The 21,918-nt window shown below is 44.3% G+C and overlaps 1 pseudogene; it reads right to left on the bottom strand.

Moving 5' to 3' along the window:
• Positions 1-12,195: 12,195 nt before the first annotated feature.
• LOC135549903 (atrial natriuretic peptide receptor 1-like) overlaps positions 12,196-21,918 on the bottom strand; it is a 128,390-nt pseudogene continuing 118,667 nt past the window's right edge.

Below are 21,918 nucleotides of genomic sequence, written 5' to 3'. Positions count from 1 at the left end.
GCCCAACAACCTGCCCGCTTGACCCTATCCCCTCCTCTCTTCTCCAGACCATTTCCGGAGACCTTCTCCCTTACCTCACCTCGCTCATCAACTCATCCCTGACCGCTGGCTACGTCCCTTCCGTCTTCAAGAGAGCGAGAGTTGCACCCCTTCTGAAAAAACCTACACTCGATCCCTCCGATGTCAACAACTACAGACCAGTATCCCTTCTTTCTTTTCTCTCCAAAACTCTTGAACGTGCCGTCCTTGGCCAGCTCTCCCGCTATCTCTCTCAGAATGACCTTCTTGATCCAAATCAGTCAGGTTTCAAGACTAGTCATTCAACTGAGACTGCTCTTCTCTGTATCACGGTGGTGCTCCGCACTGCTAAAGCTAACTCTCTCTCCTCTGCTCTCATCCTTCTAGACCTATCGGCTGCCTTCGATACTGTGAACTATCAGATCCTCCTCTCCATCCTCTCCGAGTTGGGCATCTCCGGCGCGGCCCACGCTTGGATTGCGTCCTACCTGACAGGTCGCTCCTACCAGGTGGCGTGTCGAGAATCTGTCTCCTCGCCACGCGCTCTCACCACTGGTGTCCCCCAGGGCTCTGTTCTAGGCCCTCTCCTATTCTCGCTATACACCAAGTCACTTGGCTCTGTCATAACCTCACATGGTCTCTCCTATTATTGCTATGCAGACGACACACAATTAATCTTCTCCTTTCCCCCTTCTGATGACCAGGTGGCGAATCGCATCTCTGCATGTCTGGCAGACATATCAGTGTGGATGACGGATCACCACCTCAAGCTGAACCTCGGCAAGACGGAGCTGCTCTTCCTCCCGGGGAAGGACTGCCCGTTCCATGATCTCGCCATCACGGTTGACAACTCCATTGTGTCCTCCTCCCAGAGCGCTAAGAACCTTGGCGTGATCCTGGACAACACCCTGTCGTTCTCAACTAACATCAAGGCGGTGGCCCGTTCCTGTAGGTTCATGCTCTACAACATCCGCAGAGTACGACCCTGCCTCACACAGGAAGCGGCGCAGGTCCTAATCCAGGCACTTGTCATCTCCCGTCTGGATTACTGCAACTCGCTGTTGGCTGGGCTCCCTGCCTGTGCCATTAAACCCCTACAACTCATCCAGAACGCCGCAGCCCGTCTGGTGTTCAACCTTCCCAAGTTCTCTCACGTCACCCCGCTCCTCCGCTCTCTCCACTGGCTTCCAGTTGAAGCTCGCATCCGCTACAAGACCATGGTGCTTGCCTACGGAGCTGTGAGGGGAACGGCACCGCAGTACCTCCAGGCTCTGATCAGGCCCTACACCCAAACAAGGGCACTGCGTTCATCCACCTCTGGCCTGCTCGCCTCCCTACCACTGAGGAAGTACAGTTCCCGCTCAGCCCAGTCAAGACTGTTCGCTGCTCTGGCCCCCCAATGGTGGAACAAACTCCCTCACGACGCCAGGACAGCGGAGTCAATCACCACCTTCCGGAGACACCTGAAACCCCACCTCTTTAAAGAATACCTAGGATAGGATAAAGTAATCCTTCTCCCCCCCCCCTTAAATTATTTAGATGCACTATTGTAAAGTGGCTGTTCCACTGGATGTCATAAGGTGAATTCACCAATTTGTAAGTCGCTCTGGATAAGAGCGTCTGCCAAATTACTTAAATGTAATGTAAATGTAATGAGTGTGGCAGGACGGGCTTCAGCGCATGATGGCACCAGTAGCCCAGTTAATGGATGGATTGGAGCCAAGAGAATCCCAATAGCACGGGAACCTGCGGAGACTCAACTAGCCGGAATTGGATTGTCTCGCTCTGGTTCCCTGACACTTGTAGGTTGATGGGGGTGGTATGGTGGGTGACCTGGCCTAGAGAGAGCCCGTCCAGTGCTCTAACATCTATAGGAATGGAGAGGGGTTGACTGGGGATGCCCGGCACTGACGCCAGGGTAATGCCCATAAGACTCACATCAGCCCCCGAGTCGATGAGTGCCTGCGGAGTCTTGGACTGGTCTCCCCCACCGCAGGGTGGCATGGAGAGGGGGGGCAAGTAGGGGGAGAAGTAAAATTATCCTTAAGACCCACCAGAGTACTCATTCCTACCAAAGAGCTAGGTCTCTTGAAGAGACAGGTAGACACATAATGACCGGCAGTACCGCAATACAGACAACTCTGGGTGTTAAGTCTGCGTATGCATTCGGCTGGAGACAGCCTAGTCCTGTCGAGCTGCATGCTTTTTCCTTTTCTCTGTTTTTGCTAGTCCTCCCGGTTTTGATCCTTGCCTGCCTTGACTCTGAACCTGCCCTGACCTCGAGCCTGCCAGCCACTCTGTACCTCCTGGACTCTGACCTTATGATCTTTTGCCTGTCCACGACCATTCTCTTGCCTGTCCCTTGGATTATAATAAATATCAGAGACTCGAACCAACTGCCTCCAGTGTTTGCATCTGGGTCTCGTCCTGTGCCCTTATAGTAACAGCTACATCTCAACATCAACTGTTCAGAGGAAACTGTGTGAACCAGGCCTTCATGGATGAATTGCTGCAAAGAAACTGCTACTAAAGAACACCAAAAATAAGAAACATGAGCAATGGACATTAGACCGGTGGAAATCTGTCCTTTGGTCTGATGAGTCCAATTTTGAGATTTTTGGATCCAAGCGCTGTGTCTTACGCAGAGTGGGTGAACGGATGATCTCCACATGTGTGGCTCCCACTGTGAAGCATGGAGAAGGTGTGATGGGGTGGGGGTGCTTTGCTGGTGACACTGTCAATTATTTATTTACTATTCAAGGCACACTTAACCAGCATGGCTACCACAGCATTCAGCAGCGATACCCCATCCCATCTGGTTTGCGTCATTTGTTTTTCAACATGGCAATGACCCAAAACACACCTTCAGGCTATGTAAGGGCTATTTGACCAATAAGAATGGAGTGCTGCATCAGATGACCTGGCCTCTGCAATCACCTGACCTCAACCCAATTAAGATGGTTTGGGATGAGTTGGACCGCAGTGTGAAGGAAAGCAGCTAACAACTGCTCAGCAAATGTGGGAACTCCTTCAAGACTGTTTAGAAAAGCATTTCAGGTGACTACCTCATGAACCTGGTCGAGAGAATGCAAAACTGCCATCAAGGCAAAGAGTGGCTAATTTGAAGAATCTCAAATATATTTGGATTTAACACATTTTGCTTACATGATTCCATATGCGTTAGTTCATAGTTATGATCTCTTCACACAAATTTACAAAACCAAATATACACTAGTTGCTTACCAGGATGACATTGAGTGGCCTAGTTATAATAGTTTTTACTTGAAAATCTATGACAAGACTTGAAAATGGCTGTCTAGCAATGACTTGACAGAGCTTGAAGAATTTTATAAAGAATAATGGGCAAATGTTATAAAATCCAGGTGTGTCCTGGATTTCCCCATAGGCCTGCGAATACAGCTATAGAGAGCATCTTGGAGTTGAACAAGCTTCCTAGGGGCGCAATTTCAGATGTACAGTATATGCAATCATTCATGACTTACAGAACCCTTCTTTGGTGCCTTTAAAGACTTGATGGGAAAAGGATTTGGGGGAGGAACTTGGGGAAGACGCCTGGGAATCTATGCTGCACAGGGGGCACTCGTCCTCTTTTAGCACTAGACACAGCCTCATTCAATTCAAGGTGGTTCACCGTATCCACTCGTCGGGGGCCAAACTTGGAAGGATAGTCTCTGATTTTGATCCTACCTGTGTCAGATGTAAAAATGGAACCAGCCACACTGTTGCATATGTTTTGGGGCTGTCATAAACTGTCAGGTTTCTGGGAATTAATATTTAAATGTTTCTGATATATATGACACTGTTATAGATCCATCTCCCCTTACAGACCTTTTTGGAGTACTGCCCATGGGCACCCCCCTATCAAGAATCCAGTCGGACACTGTTGCTTATACAACTCCTTTAGCTAGACGGCTAATACTACAGAACTGGAAGACGGCAGCTACCCCATCTTATAAATATTGGGTGAGAGATGTGTTGTGCTCTCTGAAACTAGAAAAAATTAAATTAAATTCACGTGGGAACCCCAAACTGTTTAATGAGGCTTGGGCTCCATTCCGGTCTTACTTTAAACAGTCCATCCTCTGATGGCATTCCAATTAAAACTAAAATAAGTCTGTATTTGACCCCCCTGTGACTTAAGGGTTGGAGGAGCTTCTCTCTGTGTTTTTGCTGGGGGGGCATTAAGGTCCATGTGCTTATTGATTGTGACGCATGGATGCCTTGTTCATCTTGCCCGGGCAGAGACTGAAGTGTGAGCTTGTTTTTCCCAGTTATTTTTACATTTTGTTCACGCCTACATGAATAATCATTCTATTTTTTTTGGTCCAGTGGATGGTCGGTCTGTGGCCATGACTGTCTGTGAGTGGTTGCATTTCTCCACCCTTATCCCTTGACTGTTTACAGGAACAATGGTGAGATGTTTGCTCTGTCCCTGTACTATAGATTGCCCTTTAACCTTTGTAGCCTTCTCCCTGGTGTGTTTAACTTGTCTAAAGTACAGTATCTTTAAAGCAATTTTTTTATTTGTATTTTTATTTGTATTTTTTCCTAGTTCAAGTATATTATTTATATTGCTTTGTGTTGTTTTGTATGTGTGTGTAAAACTTAATAAACAGAGTTAAAAACATTTTTTTAAATACAGGTGTGTAAAGCTCTTAGAGACATACCTAGAAAGACTGACAGCTGTGATTTTTGCCAAAGGTGATTCGAGCATGTATTGATTAATTTCAGGGGGATGAATTTAATAATAAAAAATAAAAAAAATTCTTCCACTTTTTCCACTAAAACTGGCGAGTATAGAGAGTATATAGATATTGTTATCCACGTCGGCACCAACAATGTTAGGATGAAACAGTCAGAGATCACCAAGCGCAACATAGCTTCTGCGTGTAAATCAGCTAGAAAGATGTGTCTGCATCGAGTAATTGTCTCTGGCCCCCTCCCAGTTAGGGGGAGTGATGAGCTCTACAGCAGTCTCACAACTCAATCGCTGGTTGAAAACTGTTTTCTGCCCCTCCAAAAAGTTACAATTTGTAGATAATTGGCCCTCTTTCTGGGACTCACCCACAAACAGGACCAAGCCTGACCTGCTGAGGAGTGACGGACTCCATCCAAGCTGGAGGGGTGCTCTCATCTTATCTACCAACATAGACAGGGCTCTAACTCCTCTAGCTCCACAATGAAATAGGGTGCAGGCCAGGCAGCAGGCTGTTAGCCAGCCTGCCAGCATAGTGGAGTCTGCCACTAGCACAGTCAGTGTAGTCAGCTCAGCTATCACCATTGAGACCATGTCTGTGCCTCCACCTAGGTTGGGCAAAACTAAACATGGCGGTGTTTGCCTTAGCAATCTCACTAGGATAAAGACCACCTCCATTCCTGTCATTATTGAAAGAGATCATGATACCTCACATCTCAAAATAGGGCTACTTAATGTTAGATCCCTTACTTCAAAGGCAATTATAGTCAATGAACTAATCACTGATCATAATCTTGATGTGATTGGCCTGACTGAAACATGGCTTAAACCTGATGAATTTACTGTGTTAAATGAGGCCTCACCTCCTGGCTACACTAGTGACCATATCCCCATCCCGTGCATCCCAATTGACAAAAAAAAAAATGACGTTTTCGTGTCATGTCTTGATGTCTGTTCCTGTCCTTTCTCTTCATTCTCTCTCTCTGCTGGTCTTTTTAACATTTCAGCTGTTCTATCTGCCCTAACTAGCAAATTAGGTTTCAATTCTATGCAAAAAAAAAGGAGCATCCTGCACTATACTGACGTTCTTTTTGTTCCGCTGACAACGTTGGAAGAGGATTTATGCCATTTTGAACTCTGCTGTTAAAACCGCTAGTCATGAAATTTCTATTCTAGCAGCCTACTCAATCACTTTTTATAGCTACTGTTTACAGGCCTCCTGGGCCATATACAGCATTCCTCACTGAGTTCCCTGAATTCCTATCGGACCTTGTAGTCATAGCAGATAATATTCTAATCTTTGGTGACTTTAATATTCACATGGAAAAGTCCACAGACCCACTCCAAAAGGCTTTCGGAGCCATCATCGACTCAGTGGGTTTTGTCCAACATGTCTCTGGACCCACTCACTGTCACAGTCATACGCTGGACCTAGTTTTGTCCCATGGAATAAATGTTGTGGATCTTAATGTTTTTCCTCATAATTCTGGACCATCGGACCACCATTTTATTACGTTTGCAATTGCAACAAATAATCTGCTCAGACCCTAAACAAGGAACATGAAAAGTCGTGCTATAAATTCACAGACAACACAAATATTCCTTGATGTCCTTCCAGATTCTCTCTGTCTACCCAATGACGCCAGAGGACAAAAATCAGTTAACCACCTAACTGAGGAACTCAATTTAACCTTGCGCAATACCCTAGATGCAGTTGCACCCCTAAAAACTAAAAACATTTCTCATAAGAAACTAGCTCCCTGAGCTACCCGAGCTCTGAAGCAAGCTTCAAGAAAATTGGAACGGAAATGGCGCCACACCAAACTGGAAGTCTTCCGTCTAGCTTGGAAAGACAGTACCGTGCAGTACCGAAGAGCCCTTACTGCTGCTCGATCATCCTATTTTTCTAACTTAATTGAGGAGAATAAGAACAATCCAAAATTCCTTTTTGATACTGTCGCAAAGCTAACTAAAAAGCAGCATTCCCCAAGAGAGGATGACTTTCACTTTAGCAGTGATAAATTCATGAACTTCTTTGAGGAAAAAATTATGATTATTAGAAAGCAAATTACAGACTCCTCCTTAAATCTGCGTATTCCTTCAAAGCCCAGTTGTCCTGAGTCTGCACAACTCTGCCTGGACCTAGGATCAAGAGAGACGCTCAAGTGTTTTAGTACTATATCTCTTGACACAATGATGAAAATAATCATGGCCTCTAAACCGTCAAGTGTCATGTCTTATTATGTCTCGTTCCTGTTCTTTCTATTCACTCTGTCTCTCTCTGCTGGTCTTATTAGGTTACCTTCTCTTTCTCTCCTTCTCCAGCTGTTCCTCATCTCCTCTAACTACCTCGTTCACCCTTTCCCCACCTGTTCCCTTTTTCCCTCTGATTAGGTCTCTATTTCTCTCTCTGTTCCTGCTACTTTTGGTGTCAGATTCTCGTTTGAGTTTCTCATGCCAGAAGCAAGCTATCATCTCGTTTGCTTCATCCTTGTCCTATCCTGTCGGAATCTGCCTGGCAGGTGCATCCTGTACACTACTAACTGTCTTTCGTTTGCACTGTGTCCAGTTCATCTGATGCTACGTGAGATCAGGTACCACTGTTCCTCTATGACCCGCGCCTACCCAGAGAAACCTGCAGCCTGTCGCCGCTAACCCAGCTATTCTCCTCTGCTGCTAAGAAGGGGACTCTCTTGTTATTTATCAGAGGGACTTTATGTTTCATTTGTCGCCCTCTCTGCGGGTTGTCTATTTTTGCCATTATCAACGTCTGAAGAGGATCTATGTCTTTCCTGTGTTCTCATTAAAGAACTCTGATTTTGTTAAACCGCTTTTGGGTCCTCACTCAAGTGCACAACATCAAGCTGCATACTGGACCCTATTCCAACTAAACTACTGAAAGAGCTGCTTCCTGTGCTTGGTCCTCCTATGTTGAACATAATAAACGGCTCTCTATCCACCGGATGTGTACCAAACTCACTAAAAGTGGCAGTAATAAAGCCTCTCTTGAAAAAGCCAAACCTTGACCCAGAAAATAAAAAACTATCGGCCAATATCGAATCTTCCATTCCTCTCAAAAATCTTAGAAAAGGCTGTTGCGCAGCAACTCACTGCCTTCCTGAAGACAAACAATGTATACGAAATGCTTCAGTCTGGTTTTAGACCCCATCATAGCACTGAGATGGCACTTGTGAAGGTGGTAAATGACATTTTAATGGCATCGGACCGAGGCTCTGCATCTGTCCTCGTGCTCCTAGACCTTAGTGCTGCTTTTGATACCATCGGTCACCACATTCTTTTGGAGAGATTGGAAACCCAAATTGGTCTACACGGACAAGTTCTGGCCTGGTTTAGATCTTATCTGTCGGAAAGATATCAGTTTGTTTCTGTGAATGGTTTGTCCTCTGACAAATCACCTGTAAATTTCGGTGTTCCTCAAGGTTCCGTTTTAGGACCACTATTGTTTTCACTATATATTTTACCTCTTGGGGATGTTATTCGAAAACATAATGTTAACTTTCACTGCTATGCGGATGACACACAGCTGTACATTTCAATGAAACATGGTGAAGCCCCAAAATTGCCCTTGCTAGAAGCATGTGTTTCAGACATAAGGAAGTGGATGGCTGCAAACTTTCTACTCTTAAACTCGGACAAAACAGAGATGCTTGTTCTAGGTCCCAAGATACAAAGAGATCTTCTGTTGAATCTGACAATTAATCTTAATGGTTGTACAGTAGTCTCAAATAAAACTGTGAAGGACCTCGGTGTTACTCTGGACCCTGATCTCTCTTTTGAAGAACATATCAAGACCATTTCAAGGACAGCTTTTTTCCATCTATGTAACATTGCAAAAATCAGAAACTCTGTCCAAAAATGATGCAGAAAAATTAATCCATGCTTTTGTCACTTCTAGGTTAGACTACTGCAATGCTCTACTTTCCGGCTACCCGGATAAAGCACTGAATAAACTTCAGTTAGTGCTAAATACGGCTGCTAGAATCCTGACTAGAACCAAAACATTTGATCATATTACTCCAGTGCTAGCCTCCCTACACTGGCTTCCTGTCAAAGCAAGGGCTGATTTCAAGGTTTTACTGCTAACCTACAAAGCATTACATGGGCTTGCTCCTACCTATCTCTCTGATTTGGTCCTGTCGTACATACCTACACGTACGCTACGGTCACAAGACGCAGGCCTCCTAATTGTCCCTAGAATTTCTAAGCAAACAGCTGGAGGCAGGGCTTTCTGCTATAGAGCTCCATTTTTATGGAACGGTCTGCCTACCCATGTCAGAGACGCAAACTCGGTCTCAACCTTTAAGTCTTTACAGAAGACTCATCTCTTCAGTGGGTCATATGATTGAGTGTAGTCTGGCCCAGGAGTGTGAAGGTGAACGGAAAGGCTCTGGAGCAACGAACCATCCTTGCTGTCTCTGCCTGGCCGGTTCCCCTCTTTCCACTGGGATTCTCTGCCTCTAACCCTATTGCAGGGGCTGAGTCACTGGCTTACTGGGGCTCTCTCATGCCGTCCCTGGAAGGGGTGCGTCACCTGAGTGGGTTGATTCACTGATGTGGTCATCCTGTCTGATTTGACGCCCCCCCTTGGGTTGTGCCATGGCGGAGATCTTTGCGGGCTATACTCAGCTTTGTCTCAGGATGGTAAGTTGGTGGTTGAAGATATCCCTCTAGTGGTGTGGGGGCTGTGCTTTGGCAAAGTGGGTGGGGTTATATCCTTCCTGTTTGGCCCTGTCCGGGGTGTCCTCAGTGTCTCCTGACCCTCCTGTCTCAGCCTCCAGTATTTATGCTGCAGTAGTTTGTGTCGGGGGCTGGGGTCAGTTTGTTATATCTGGAGTACTTCTCCTGTCCAATTCGGTGTCCTGTGTGAATCTAAGTGTGCATTCTCTAATTCTCTCCTTCTCTCTCTCGAATCTAAGTGTGCATTCTCTAATTCTCTCCTTCTCTCTCTCTCTCTCGGAGGACCTGAGCCCTAGGACCATGCCCCAGGACTACCTGACATGATGACTCCTTGCTGTCCCCAGTCCACCTGGCCGTGCTGCTGCTCCAGTTTCAACTGTTCTGCCTTATTATTATTCGACCATGCTGGTCATTTATTAACATTTGAACATCTTGGCCATGTTCTGTTATAATCTCTACCCGGCACAGCCAGAAGAGGACTGGCCACCCCACATAGCCTGGTTCCTCTCTAGGTTTCTTCCTAGGTTTTGGCCTTTCTAGGGAGTTTTTCCTAACCACCGTGCTTCTACACCTGCATTGCTTGCTGTTTGGGGTTTTAGGCTGGGTTTCTGTACAGCACTTTGAGATATCGGTTGATGTACGAAGGGCTATATAAATAAATTTGATTTGATTTGACATGTGTTTTGATTGGTGACAAAACAATTACAATTAAATCAATTTTGACTAAATGTGGAAAAAGTCAAAGGTTGCGAATCCTTTCTAAGGGCACTTTACATTTTTTGTGAATTAGATTTATTTGCTCTAATTTAAAACTTCTTAGGGATAGCCCCCTTTTGTTTTCAATTTTCACCTAAAATGACATACCCAAATCTAACTGCCTGTAGCTCGGGCCCTGAAGCAAGGATAGGCATATTTTTTTGTACCATTTGAAAGGAAACGCTTAAGTTTGGAAATGTGAATTAAATGTAGGAGAATAACACAATAGACCTGGTAGAAGAAAACACAATGAAATAAAAACATTTTTTCTCTTTTCTACCACCATCTTTGAAATGCAACCGAAAGGTCCCAAATCTAGCCATCACTCTGGTTGTAATTCCGATGGTGTCCATAAGCGAGCAGCAGTGCATTTGCAAAGTTTCAGACGGATAACTTCAACTATGAGCAAGCTACATGACATTTAGTGTGAAGTCACCCAGGTACATTTGGGCAAATCGTGAAGGAGACAATTACATTACGTTTTTCTGCAAGAATATCATCAAATCTGTAAACTTGGACTTTGATTTAGCTTTTCCAAGTATTAGTAGCCATATTGTAAGTTGAACATTTGCAAAACACCCAGTTTTCATAACTTCATAACTCTCCATATTCTTGTAATATTTGTCCAAAAGAAAAAGGCTTGCTGTCGCACAAGGTTAGCAGCAACATTTTGCGACATATACGCATTCTCCTGTAAAGCACAGTTCATTGGCTATCTAGCTAGCTTTGTTTGACCCCGATTGGTGCTTATTTGACAAAGTTAGTCAATCAAGTGAAGACCGCAATAGCATGGCATTTTCTCACAGTAATAGCTACTGTAAATTGACAGTGCAGTTATATTTACAAGAATATAAGCTTTCTGCCGATATAAGACACTTACATGTACAGACATTTGTTTCACTAACATCTGCGATCGTGACACGGCGCTGCATGATTTACAACTGTCCCGTTGACGGGACGCCTATTTAACTAGGCAAGTCAGTTAAGAACAAATTCTTGTTAAAAATGACAGCCTGCACATAGGAAGAATATGTCCAGACCAGATAGTCTGTATTGAGCTTCTTCTTAATTCCTTAATGAGGCACTAACTCATTTGTTCTGCTTGCATGTTTGTTTTTTCTCTGAGCCTCTGTCTGTTACAGTTGATATGACTTTAACCCCCTGCCATCGCTAGACTGAAGCTTCTTCCCCGGTATGCCCTGGCTGCTGTGTCAACCACAGCCCAAGCTCAGTCTGGCCATGACTGCCAACTGTTCCAGCCTCTGTCAGAGTTCCCAATTGGATGGGACCTTCATTGGATTGGACGCTTAAGACCACATTAGGCCTGCTTCCATTGGATTCCTAAACCGATGCAGGGACTGGTCTCTTGACACGGACAGAATCTGAACATTCAGCTCACTTGCCAGAGAGAAATAGACTCCTCATTTGGTTCCTTTTCCTTTCATGTTTCATCGTTAAATCTGTGGGAAAGTATCTGCCTTGTCAGCCGATTATTTAAGTGCTGTGTGACTAACTTTTTTCAAATTGCTACACAGTACAAATAAAAGCAGTCAGTGTCTTTAAGCTGTTTTTTTTACTGTGTTTGTACGTGTTGTTTGTAGTTACTCTATATCCCCATTATTTCAAGATTATATACTGTTACGATGGACATTTGTAACCTGTAGATTAGACTACAAGTATGTGGGTTGTTGTGCCCTACTATGATACAAAATGCAATTGCATGCATAGACTGCCCCACTTGTAAGGTCTAAATAACTAAACATGGCAAATTCATCGGCTAAAATGACATAAAGCACAATAACACATTGCTATTAACTCAGAAGATTTTGGTTCTCAACTGCTTTTATAAACACATTCAACTGACTAGAAACAAGACAGGCAATGTAACTGAACATTTCTTTCTCACCCCAAAAACAATGTCAATGTCATATTTTAAAGCACACCAAACAATACATGGTAACACACAAAGACCAACCCGCTCCTCTAAAGTACAAAGCAACCAAAACAACACAATACATTTTACTGCATTAGAGATCCATTTACAGAACCCATGGGAGTACATTCATAGTGGACATATACCGTATGCAGACGGACCTGACTTGGAATCATCTTAATGATGTACATTTCTGATCTGATTGAGAAAAAATAACATTACAACCAACTGTTCTTTGTTACAACCTGGTAAAGACATTTTTCACAACAAGAAAACAATGGGAAAGACATATTTTGGATGTTATCTGGTCAGATTAAAACTAGACAAAGACATGTTTTTTCTGGTTGCTAAAAATAGCCAGTATGCAACCTGACCATGACCTCATAAAATAGATTATACTGACATCATTGAAACCAGTTTTGCACGCTGGGTTACCTGTCAGATTAAGCCTGACATTGGGTGAGTTACTGCTGATCAATAACTTGTCTCCCTGACGTTACACAGACCTGTTATCATTTACCACGTCTCATTACTAATCCTGATCATCTCAGGAGTATTGGCTTTGGCCTTAGGTGATAAATGATCAAACATTTAGACTTAAGTTGGAAAGGGGAAAATCTCACTGATAAGATTAAGGTTTAGGGGCGTTCAACTGAGAGCACATTCACATGGTCCATAGTGCTGGTTGGCAAATGGGTGCCTACTGCCTATCAGTGATGCTCCACTTATAAGCTAGGTGGTGCAGTTGTTCCCTTTCAACTGAGCAGAACCACCCAAAAATACCAGAGAACAAAATGATAAAGAGTACAGTTTGTTGTAACATGTTTGCAAATCACAAGCCAAAGAAGTATCCTCAGAGAGTCAACTTTGAGATTTTTTAAATATACTGAACAAAAATATCAACGCAACATGCAAGAATTTCAAAGATTTTACCGAGTTACAGTTCATTTAAGGAAATCAGTAAGTTAAAATAAATTTGTTAGACCCTAATCTATGGATTTCACATGACTGGGAATACAGATATGCATCTGTTGGTCCCAGATACCTTCAAAAAAAGGTAGGGGTGTGGATCAGAAAACCAGTCAGTATCTAGTGTGACCATTTGTCTCATGCAGCACGACACATCTCCTTCGCATAGAGTTGATCAGGTTGTTGATTGTGGCCTGTGGAATGTTGTCCCACTCCTCTTCAATGGCTGTGCGAAGTTGCTGGATATTGGCGAGTACTGGAACATGCTGTCGTAAACGTCGATGCACAATGGGTGACATGTTTGGTGAGAATGAAGGCAATGGAAGAACTGAGACATTTTCAGCTTCCAGGAATTGTGCACAGATCTTTGCGACATGGGGCCGTGCATTATCATGCTGAAACATGAGATGATGGCGGCAAATGAATGGCATGACAATGGGCCTCACGATCTTGGCACGATATCTCTGTGCATTCAAATTGACATCGATAAAATGTAATTGTGTTCGTTGTCCATAGCTTATGCCTGCCCATACTATAACTCCACTGCCACCATGGGGCACTCTGTTCACATGTTGACAACAGCAAACTGCTCGCCCACATGACACACACATGGTCTGCGGGTGTGAGGCCAGTTGGACATACTGCCAAATTCTCTAAAATGATTTTGGAGATGGCTTATGGTAGAGAAATTAACATTAAATTCTCTGGCAACAGCTCTTGTGGAAATTCCTGCAGTCAGCATGCCAATTGCTTGCTCCCTCAAAAATTTAAACATCTGTGGCATTGTGTGACAAAACTGCACATTTTAGAGTGGCCTTTTATTGTCCCCAGCACAAGGTGCAACTCTAATGATCATGTTGTTTAATCAGCTTCTTGACAGGCCACACCTGTCAGGTGGGTAGATTATCTTGGTAAAGGAAAAATGCTCACCAACAGGGATGTAAAGAAATGTGTGCACAAAATATGAGAGAAATAATATGTTTGTGTGTATGGAAAATGTCGGGGATCTTTTATTTTAGCTCATGAAACATGGTACCAACACTATACATGTTGCGTTTATTTTTTTGTTCAGTGTATATATTTTTCAATGTACTGTGTATGTCATTTAGTAGGACTCCCATTCTGAAAATATTCACTTTTCCCCTCAGTAACAGTAAGAGAAGTGAAGTGAAGACATCCTCATTCTTTTGTACCCTTGTGTGTGAAATATAAGGTATTTTGCCATCATCTTGTAAGTAAAGGAAAAAGGATCATTAGAAAATCTGAAACTCAAAATGAGTCTGGAATTTAAGAACTTAATGTGAGAGGGCTAGCTGGTTATAAGTAACCATCTGTCTATAAGTGACCATCTGTCTTATGTAACATTTCATACTAAATGGAGTGTCTTGGATTTACGTATAGAATAAATCTAAATGCTCTGAGAACAGGTTGCGACAATATTAATTCACCCAGAAGTTGTCATTTATGGCCAAATCTAACTCTCCATTCTTCCTTGTCATCGCAGTTTATCTTGAGCAGACTAAAGCAATGAATTGTTTTTTTTATGACCAAAAAGATTTTGAACAGTCCTGTTGAATACATATGCCCTGTTGAATGCTAATTCACAACTTAACAGCCATAAGTGTCCAATTAGATAGCCCGCATTGGCATGGTGGTGATTACTTCCACTACTTCCTCCTAAAGCACTTAGCCAGGCAGGCTGTAGAGCACACTTTGTGGACTGGTGTTATTATGGGGACCTGAGCCTTACACTATGAATCAGGTTTGAGGAGTTGAGGTAACTTTGGTCAACTCGGGATAAGTGGTGACACGAATATGGCTCTAGCCAGTAACATATCTATGGCAACGAATCCTTCAGAAGTAGCCTGCTCCCGGGCAGGCGAACTCGGGGCTTGTCCCACTTCTATTGAATGAAGTGTTTGAGCCCAATGACCAATCAAATTCTTGTGTTAAAAATAGTAATAGTAATAACACATTTGAAACTTCACGTGCAGAAAAACTTTCGTATGACTTAATACTATTTTTATATTTTTAGGAGTTGGGAATCATGGGACTTGTGCATTGATAAGCACAACAAACAAACAAACAAACAAACAAACACAATATGTGTAAAAAATATAAAAACCGTCTAGTTGCCCATTTCACACCATAGCCTGCTGATTTTGCAGGTAAATTGATTTTGGCAAAAATTTAAATGTGGCACTGACTCGCCCACGGATTGATGTTTCAGCATTGTCTCAATGAAGAGTTCGGAGTTCGACTAGCCATGTGCGACATGAACGCGCAGTTCATGAAGTTAGGTAATTTCAGAAAAGCCTGAGTACATCTAGCTACATTCGTAGTATATCCCTCTGGTCTCCACTTGATTAATGTTCAATTATATAGATATAGAACAAACTGATATTGTGATACAGAACAAACACCACCGTGAAACAAATAGAATAAAGCCTGTGAAGGCTTCACATAACACTAAGGCCTCTACATGTTAGAGAACACCAAGTCAGTCACAAAGTGAAATAACCACAAAATAACACATTGGACTACTCTCGTCACGATAAACAACAGGTCCAACAAGATTGTCCCAAAATGTTCGTTCTTGAAAGCGACAGTTACAACTCTTGAACACTGGGTGGAGATGTTCGCAAATGCCCATCGTCCTTGCCAATCGGAGGAGGTGGGGCCTCACCATTCGGCACATGGCGGTGTAACAGTGATAGCTTTCCTTTGGTTGGAGAGGTACAAGACTAAAGCTGTCCATGGAAGGTCAACGTTGATAGCTTATGCACCATAGTAGGTCAATCTAGAGAGAGCGTTTCCACCTAAAGGAGCCAAGGAATGCCCTTGAAGAGCAGTGAGACGGAGTCGATGAGACTATCATTCTGGAGGGGGTTGTCAGGAGTATTTGTTTGTGGCTTATTTCTATTTCACCCCATTCCTATGTGTATCTGTATGCATGTCTGTTCCTTTTACCTCAGTCCTCCCTTGCCTTACCTCTCTTTTCTACGGCATCTTTCCAATACTGTCTATGTCTAATTCTCTCTCTCTCTCTCTCTCTCTCTCTACTAAGCCATGTTGTTGATGCTCTCCCCCAGTAGCCAGTAGGTCTTCATCCTCCCTTTGCCCTTCATCTCCACGTCTCCTCTCAGCTCCAGCTGGAAACAGTTGAAGTCGTCCAGCACCGAGCGCGTGGCCTCCGACACGTGGATCTTCAGGGCTGAGGGATGAGAACATGACAGAAATGTGGTCATTTAAACCAGAGAAGGAATAGTGTTTGTCCTGATAGGTCATGGGATAGTAGATAAAAGAGGTTGGTCACTCTCACCCTCCCCATTGGACTCCATGCGAGACGCTGTGTTGACTGTATCTCCAAACAAACAGAACCGAGGCATCTTCAGTCCTACGACGCCAGCACATACAGGGCCTGGAGAGAGAACACCGACAACTTATTTCAATATTCCACAGACTCCAATGATTCCACAGTGTCAGAAATGCTCAATGAAGTGCATTTGTCCGAAAACAAATACAGTACTGCTTGAACTCTACAATCCTGCCCCCACCGCTGCTCACCACTGTGGATGCCACTGCGCAGACGGAGCTGCTGAGCAGGTCGGTGGCGGATCCTGAAGGAGTGTACGGCCTCCAGCAGGGCGAGGGACATACGGGCGATCTCTCGGCCGTGCAGCTTGCCGTTCCTCACCGGCAGCCCAGACACCACCATGTACGCATCACCTATCGTTTCCACCTGAGGACGCCACAGAGAGAGCGAGACGGTCACACTGTCACTAGGGTTCTTAAAGGGAAACTTCACCATTTTTCAACTTCATGTTCATCGTCTCCAGATCTGAATGAATGAACCGTGCTTCTACACCTGCATTGCTTGCTGTTTGGGGTTTTAGGCTTGGTTTCTGTACAGCACTTTGATATATCAGCTGATGTAAAAAGGGCTATTTAAATTTGATTCGATTGGAAACACATCTTAACTGACCTTTTTTACTACAAAAAGCGCCATTTTCACATATGTTGATGTTGGGGTGGTGCTGGAGATGATGAATTTGAAGTTGAAATTATTACAAATTTCCCTTTAAATATGTCCCTAACCCAGAGGTGGGTAAGTGTAGTACAGGAGGACCGCAGTGTGTCCAGGTCTTTGTGACATTCTAGCTCCAACACAGCTAATTCAACTAATCCTCAAGCCCTTGATAAGCTGAATCAGTTGTATTAATGCTGGACTGGAACAAAAGCTTGCACACCCTGTGACCATATGTGAATAAACAAGGTTTAGACTCTGACTTCACCTTGTAAACATCGAAGTTGTCGATGATGGCATCGAAACACGTGTAGAGGTCATTCAATAGGGTCACCACCTATGGGAAAACAAGAAGATTATTAGCCCCTGCATAAAATACACTGCTCAAAAAAATTAAGGGAACACTAAAATAACACATCCTAGATCTGAATGAATGAAATATTCTTATTAAATACTTTTTTCTTTACATAGTTGAATGTGCTGACAACACAATCACACAAAAATTATCAATGGAAATCAAAGTTATCAACCCATGGAGGTCTGGATTTGGAGTCACACTCAAAATTAAAGTGGAAAACCACACTACAGGCTGATCCAACTTTGATGTAATGTCCTTAAAACGAGTCAAAATGAGGCTCAGTTGTGTGTGTGGCCTCCACGTGCCTGTATGACCTCCCTACAATGCCTGGGCATGCTCCTGATAAGGTGGCAGATGGTCTCCTGAGGGATCTCCTCCCAGACCTGGACTAAAGCATCCGCCAACTCCTGGATAGTCTGTGGTGCAACGTGGCGTTGGTGGATGGAGCGAGACATGATGTCCCAGATGTGCTCAATTGGATTCAGGTCTGGGGAACGGGCGGGCCAGTCCATAGCATCAATGCCTTCCTCTTGCAGGAACTGCTGACACACTCCAGCCACATGAGGTCTAGCATTGTCTTGCATTAGGAGGAACCCAGGGCCAACCGCACCAGCATATCGTGGATCTCATCTCGGTACCTAAATGGCAGTCAGGCTACCTCTGGCGAGCACATGGAGGGCTGTGCGGCCCCACAAATAAATGCCACCCCACACCATGACTGACCCACCGCCAAACCGGTCATGCTGGAGGATGTTGCAGGCAGCAGAACGTTCTCCACGGCATCTCCAGACTCTGTCACGTCTGTCACGTGCTCAGTGTGAACCTGCTTTCATCTGTGAAGAGCACAGGGTGCCAGTGGCGAATTTGCCAATCTTGGTGTTCTCTGGCAAATGGCTGTAAGCACAACCCCCACCTGTGGACGTCGGGCCATCAAACCACCCTCATGGAGTTTCTGACCGTTTGAGCAAACACATGCACATTTGTGGCCTGCTGGAGGTCATTTTGCAGGGCCCTGGCAGTGCTCCTCCTGCTCCTCCTTGCACAAAGGCGGTGGTAGCAGTACTGCTGCTGGGTTGTTGCCCTCCTACGGCCTCCTCCACGTTTCCTGATGTACTGGCCTGTCTCCTGGTTGCACCTCCATGCTCTGGACACTACGCTGACAGACACAGCAAACCTTCTTGCCACAGCTCGCATTGATGTGCCATCCTCGATGAGCTGCACTACCTGAGCCACTTGTGTGGGTTGTAGACTCCGTCTCATGCTACCACTAGAGTGAAAGCACTGCCAGCATTCAAAAGTGACCAAAACATCAGCCAGGAAGCATAGGAACTGAGAAGTGGTCTGTGGTCACCACCTGTAGAACCACTCCTTTATTGGGGGTGTCTTGCTAATTGCCTATAATTTCCACCTGTTGTCTATTCCATTTGCACAACAGCATGTGAAATTTATTGTCAATCAGTGTTGCTTCCTAAGTGGACAGTTTAATTTCACAAAAGTGTGATTGAGTGTTCCCTTTATTTTTTTGAGCAGTGTATATTTCCTTTCAGTAGAATAACAGTTAATTAATTTGCCGAGCAATATAAGGCATTTTCAATACAGTCAACTTCTGAAAAGTGCACATTGAACACAAGTATGCTGAAATGGAGTGCAGTTCATCGGGCCCAACTCAAATATATTATTTTAATTTGCTCTGAAAATCGGCATACCCCACTTCTCATTCATGACAGCCCAAAGCCATTGCATATCAGTAGACTGTACTGGCAAATTGCTGTTGACTACGTTCATTCTGGACTGACCTGCATGGGCGTGCTCTCTGCTGAGATGGCGGTGAAGCCCACGATGTCACTGAAGTAGATGGTGACTGAGTCAAAGGCCTCAGCCTGCACCGTCTCCCCTCTCTTCAACTGCTCCGCTACAGAGCTATGTAAGACACAGTGTTAATCAGAGTGAGTAGGCTGTGTGTGTGTGTGTGTGTGTGTGTGTGTGTGTGTGTGTGTGTGTGTGTGTGTGTGTGTGTGTGTGTGTGTGTGTGTGCAAGAGAGAGAGAGTGTGTGTGTGTGTGTGTGATTCAGTTCAATCACCAAATTATGTCTGGATTTATTCGTCCTCTGCAGAGTGGAGCCTCTGATGAGTATTTCTGTGTGGTGTTGTATTTGTGCCATTTTTTGCCACAACTCAGTGGATACACTGCATTCAAAATCATTGAGGACAACACAAAAAAGTTAACTACATATTTCCATTGTGATCCTCTTCATAGACTCACTGTGGAAGTATCTGGTAGAGCAGTGCCTCGGCCTTGCGTTTCTCTTCATGGTAAGCCTGTGTCCTTTCCTCCACCAGTTCCTCCAGGTTATTGGCGTACTGCTCCATACGAGACAACAGGTTGTCCAGGATATTAGACCCATAACCTCTGCGGAGGGAATGATGTAGAGGGGAGTAAAGGACAGGTAAAACACTGGAGGATTGGAAGTTAGTGGTCAGAGCAGTGCAAACCTGTTGTTGTGAGTATAAAAGTCACTGGGGATAATAAATACATGCTTGTGTGTGGAGTGTTATTTTAAATGCAGAGGAAGGAAGATCTCTAAAGTGAGTGGATGGGTATAAGTGCGTGTCTGTAGATCAGGAACCATAGAAAGTGCATGGCGTCAAGAGAGGTTTAAGCAGTGCGTAAACACACCTGTTGTGTTTGCGCAGCAGCAGCTTGATGTGGTGGAACTCGGGCCTCTCGTTCAAGTCCTCGCTCCAGCAGCGCTGCATGAGCTGGCCCACCTCTTCACTGTGGCTCTGGGGGCAGAGGGAGGGTCGCAGGTAGGGCCACTGGCCCAGGGCCACGCGCTCTACAATCTCTGGTAGAGAGAAATAGGGAGGGAGGGAGGAAGAAAGGGGGATGTGCAAATTCATATAACCATTTTGTACTAAGGCGCACATCAATTTCAGAGAGAGAACGAGAGATATAGAAGCAGAGAGAGAGAGAGGTGGAGTTCAAGGGAGAAAAGTTACACAGCCCTTGGACAGGCAAGCCTCTTTTCCTTTCACATAACAAGAACACGACACGTTCAAATATTCCCAAGCTTCAAACAAAACCTTTCCTAGGTCCCTCAAATTAAACAAAACCAAGCTGGTGGTGTATTTAAAATAGACAATCTCAATAATGAAAATGTTGATGACAAAGAAAATGACAATGAAAATGTGAAACAGGGGCCCTGGGGGAAAAGGTTGGGAACCCCTGCTCTACCTCACCAACACATGTGACCGTCCGCTCGACAACGTACCAACCGATTGAGCTATAGAAAATGGTACAGTATTTTAATGTGCTTTCATAAAAGCATGCCGAGGCATTATAATTTTTTTTTTTTTTAATTTCACCTTTATTTAACCAGGTAGGCTAGTTGAGAACACGTTCTCATTTACAATTGCGACCTGGACAAGATAAAGCAAAGCAGTTTGACACATACAACTTCACAGAGTTACACATGGAATAAACAAACAGTCAATAACGCAGTAGAAAAAGTCTATATACAGTGTGTGCAAATGAAGTAAGATAAGGCAATAAATAGGCCATATAAAGCAATTAAACACTGGAGTGATAGATGTGCAGAAGATGAATGTGCAAGTAGAGATACTGGGGTGCAAAGGAGCAAAATAAATACATAAATACAGTATGAGGTAGTTGGATGGGCTATTTACAGATGGGCTATGTACAGGTGCAGTGATCTGTGAGCTGCTCTGACAACTGGTGCTTTAAGTTAGTGAGGGAGATAGGAGTCTTCAGCATCAGTGATTTTTGCAGTTCGTTCCAGTCATTGGCAGCAGATAACTGGAAGGAAAGGTGGCCAGTGAGGAATTGGCTTTGGGGGTGACCAGTGAAATATACCTGCTGGAGCACGTGCTACAGGTGGGTACTGCTATGGTGACCAGTAAGCTGAGATAAGGTGGAGCTTTACCTAGCAGAGACTTATAGATGACCTGGAGCCAGTGGGTTTGGCAATGAGTATGAAGCAAGGGCCAGCCAACGAGAGCATACAGGTCGCAGTGGTGGGTAGTATATGGGGCTTTGGTGGCAAAACGGATGGCATTGTGATAGACTGCCCCCATTTTCTGAGTAGAGTGTTGGAGGCTATTTCGTAAATGACATCGCCGAAGTCGAGGATTGGTAGGATAGTCAGTTTTATGAGGGTATGTTTGACAGCATGAGAGAAGGAGGCTTTGCTGCAAAATAGGAAGCTGATTCTAGATTTCATTTTGGATTGGAGATGCTTAATGTGAGTCTGGAGGGAGAGTTTACAGTCTAACCAGACACCTAGGTACAGTGGGGCAAAAAAGTATTTAGTCAGCCACCAATTGTGCAAGTTCTCCCACTTAAAAAGATGAGAGAGGCCTGTAATTTTCATCACAGGTACACTTCAACTATGACAGACAAAATGAGAGAAAAAAATCCAGAA

Source organism: Oncorhynchus masou, chromosome 12 (genome assembly GCF_036934945.1).
Source record: "Oncorhynchus masou masou isolate Uvic2021 chromosome 12, UVic_Omas_1.1, whole genome shotgun sequence".
Taxonomy (NCBI): domain Eukaryota; kingdom Metazoa; phylum Chordata; class Actinopteri; order Salmoniformes; family Salmonidae; genus Oncorhynchus; species Oncorhynchus masou.
Note: the sequence above shows the minus strand (reverse complement) of the source record. Positions and strands in the feature narration are given on the sequence as shown.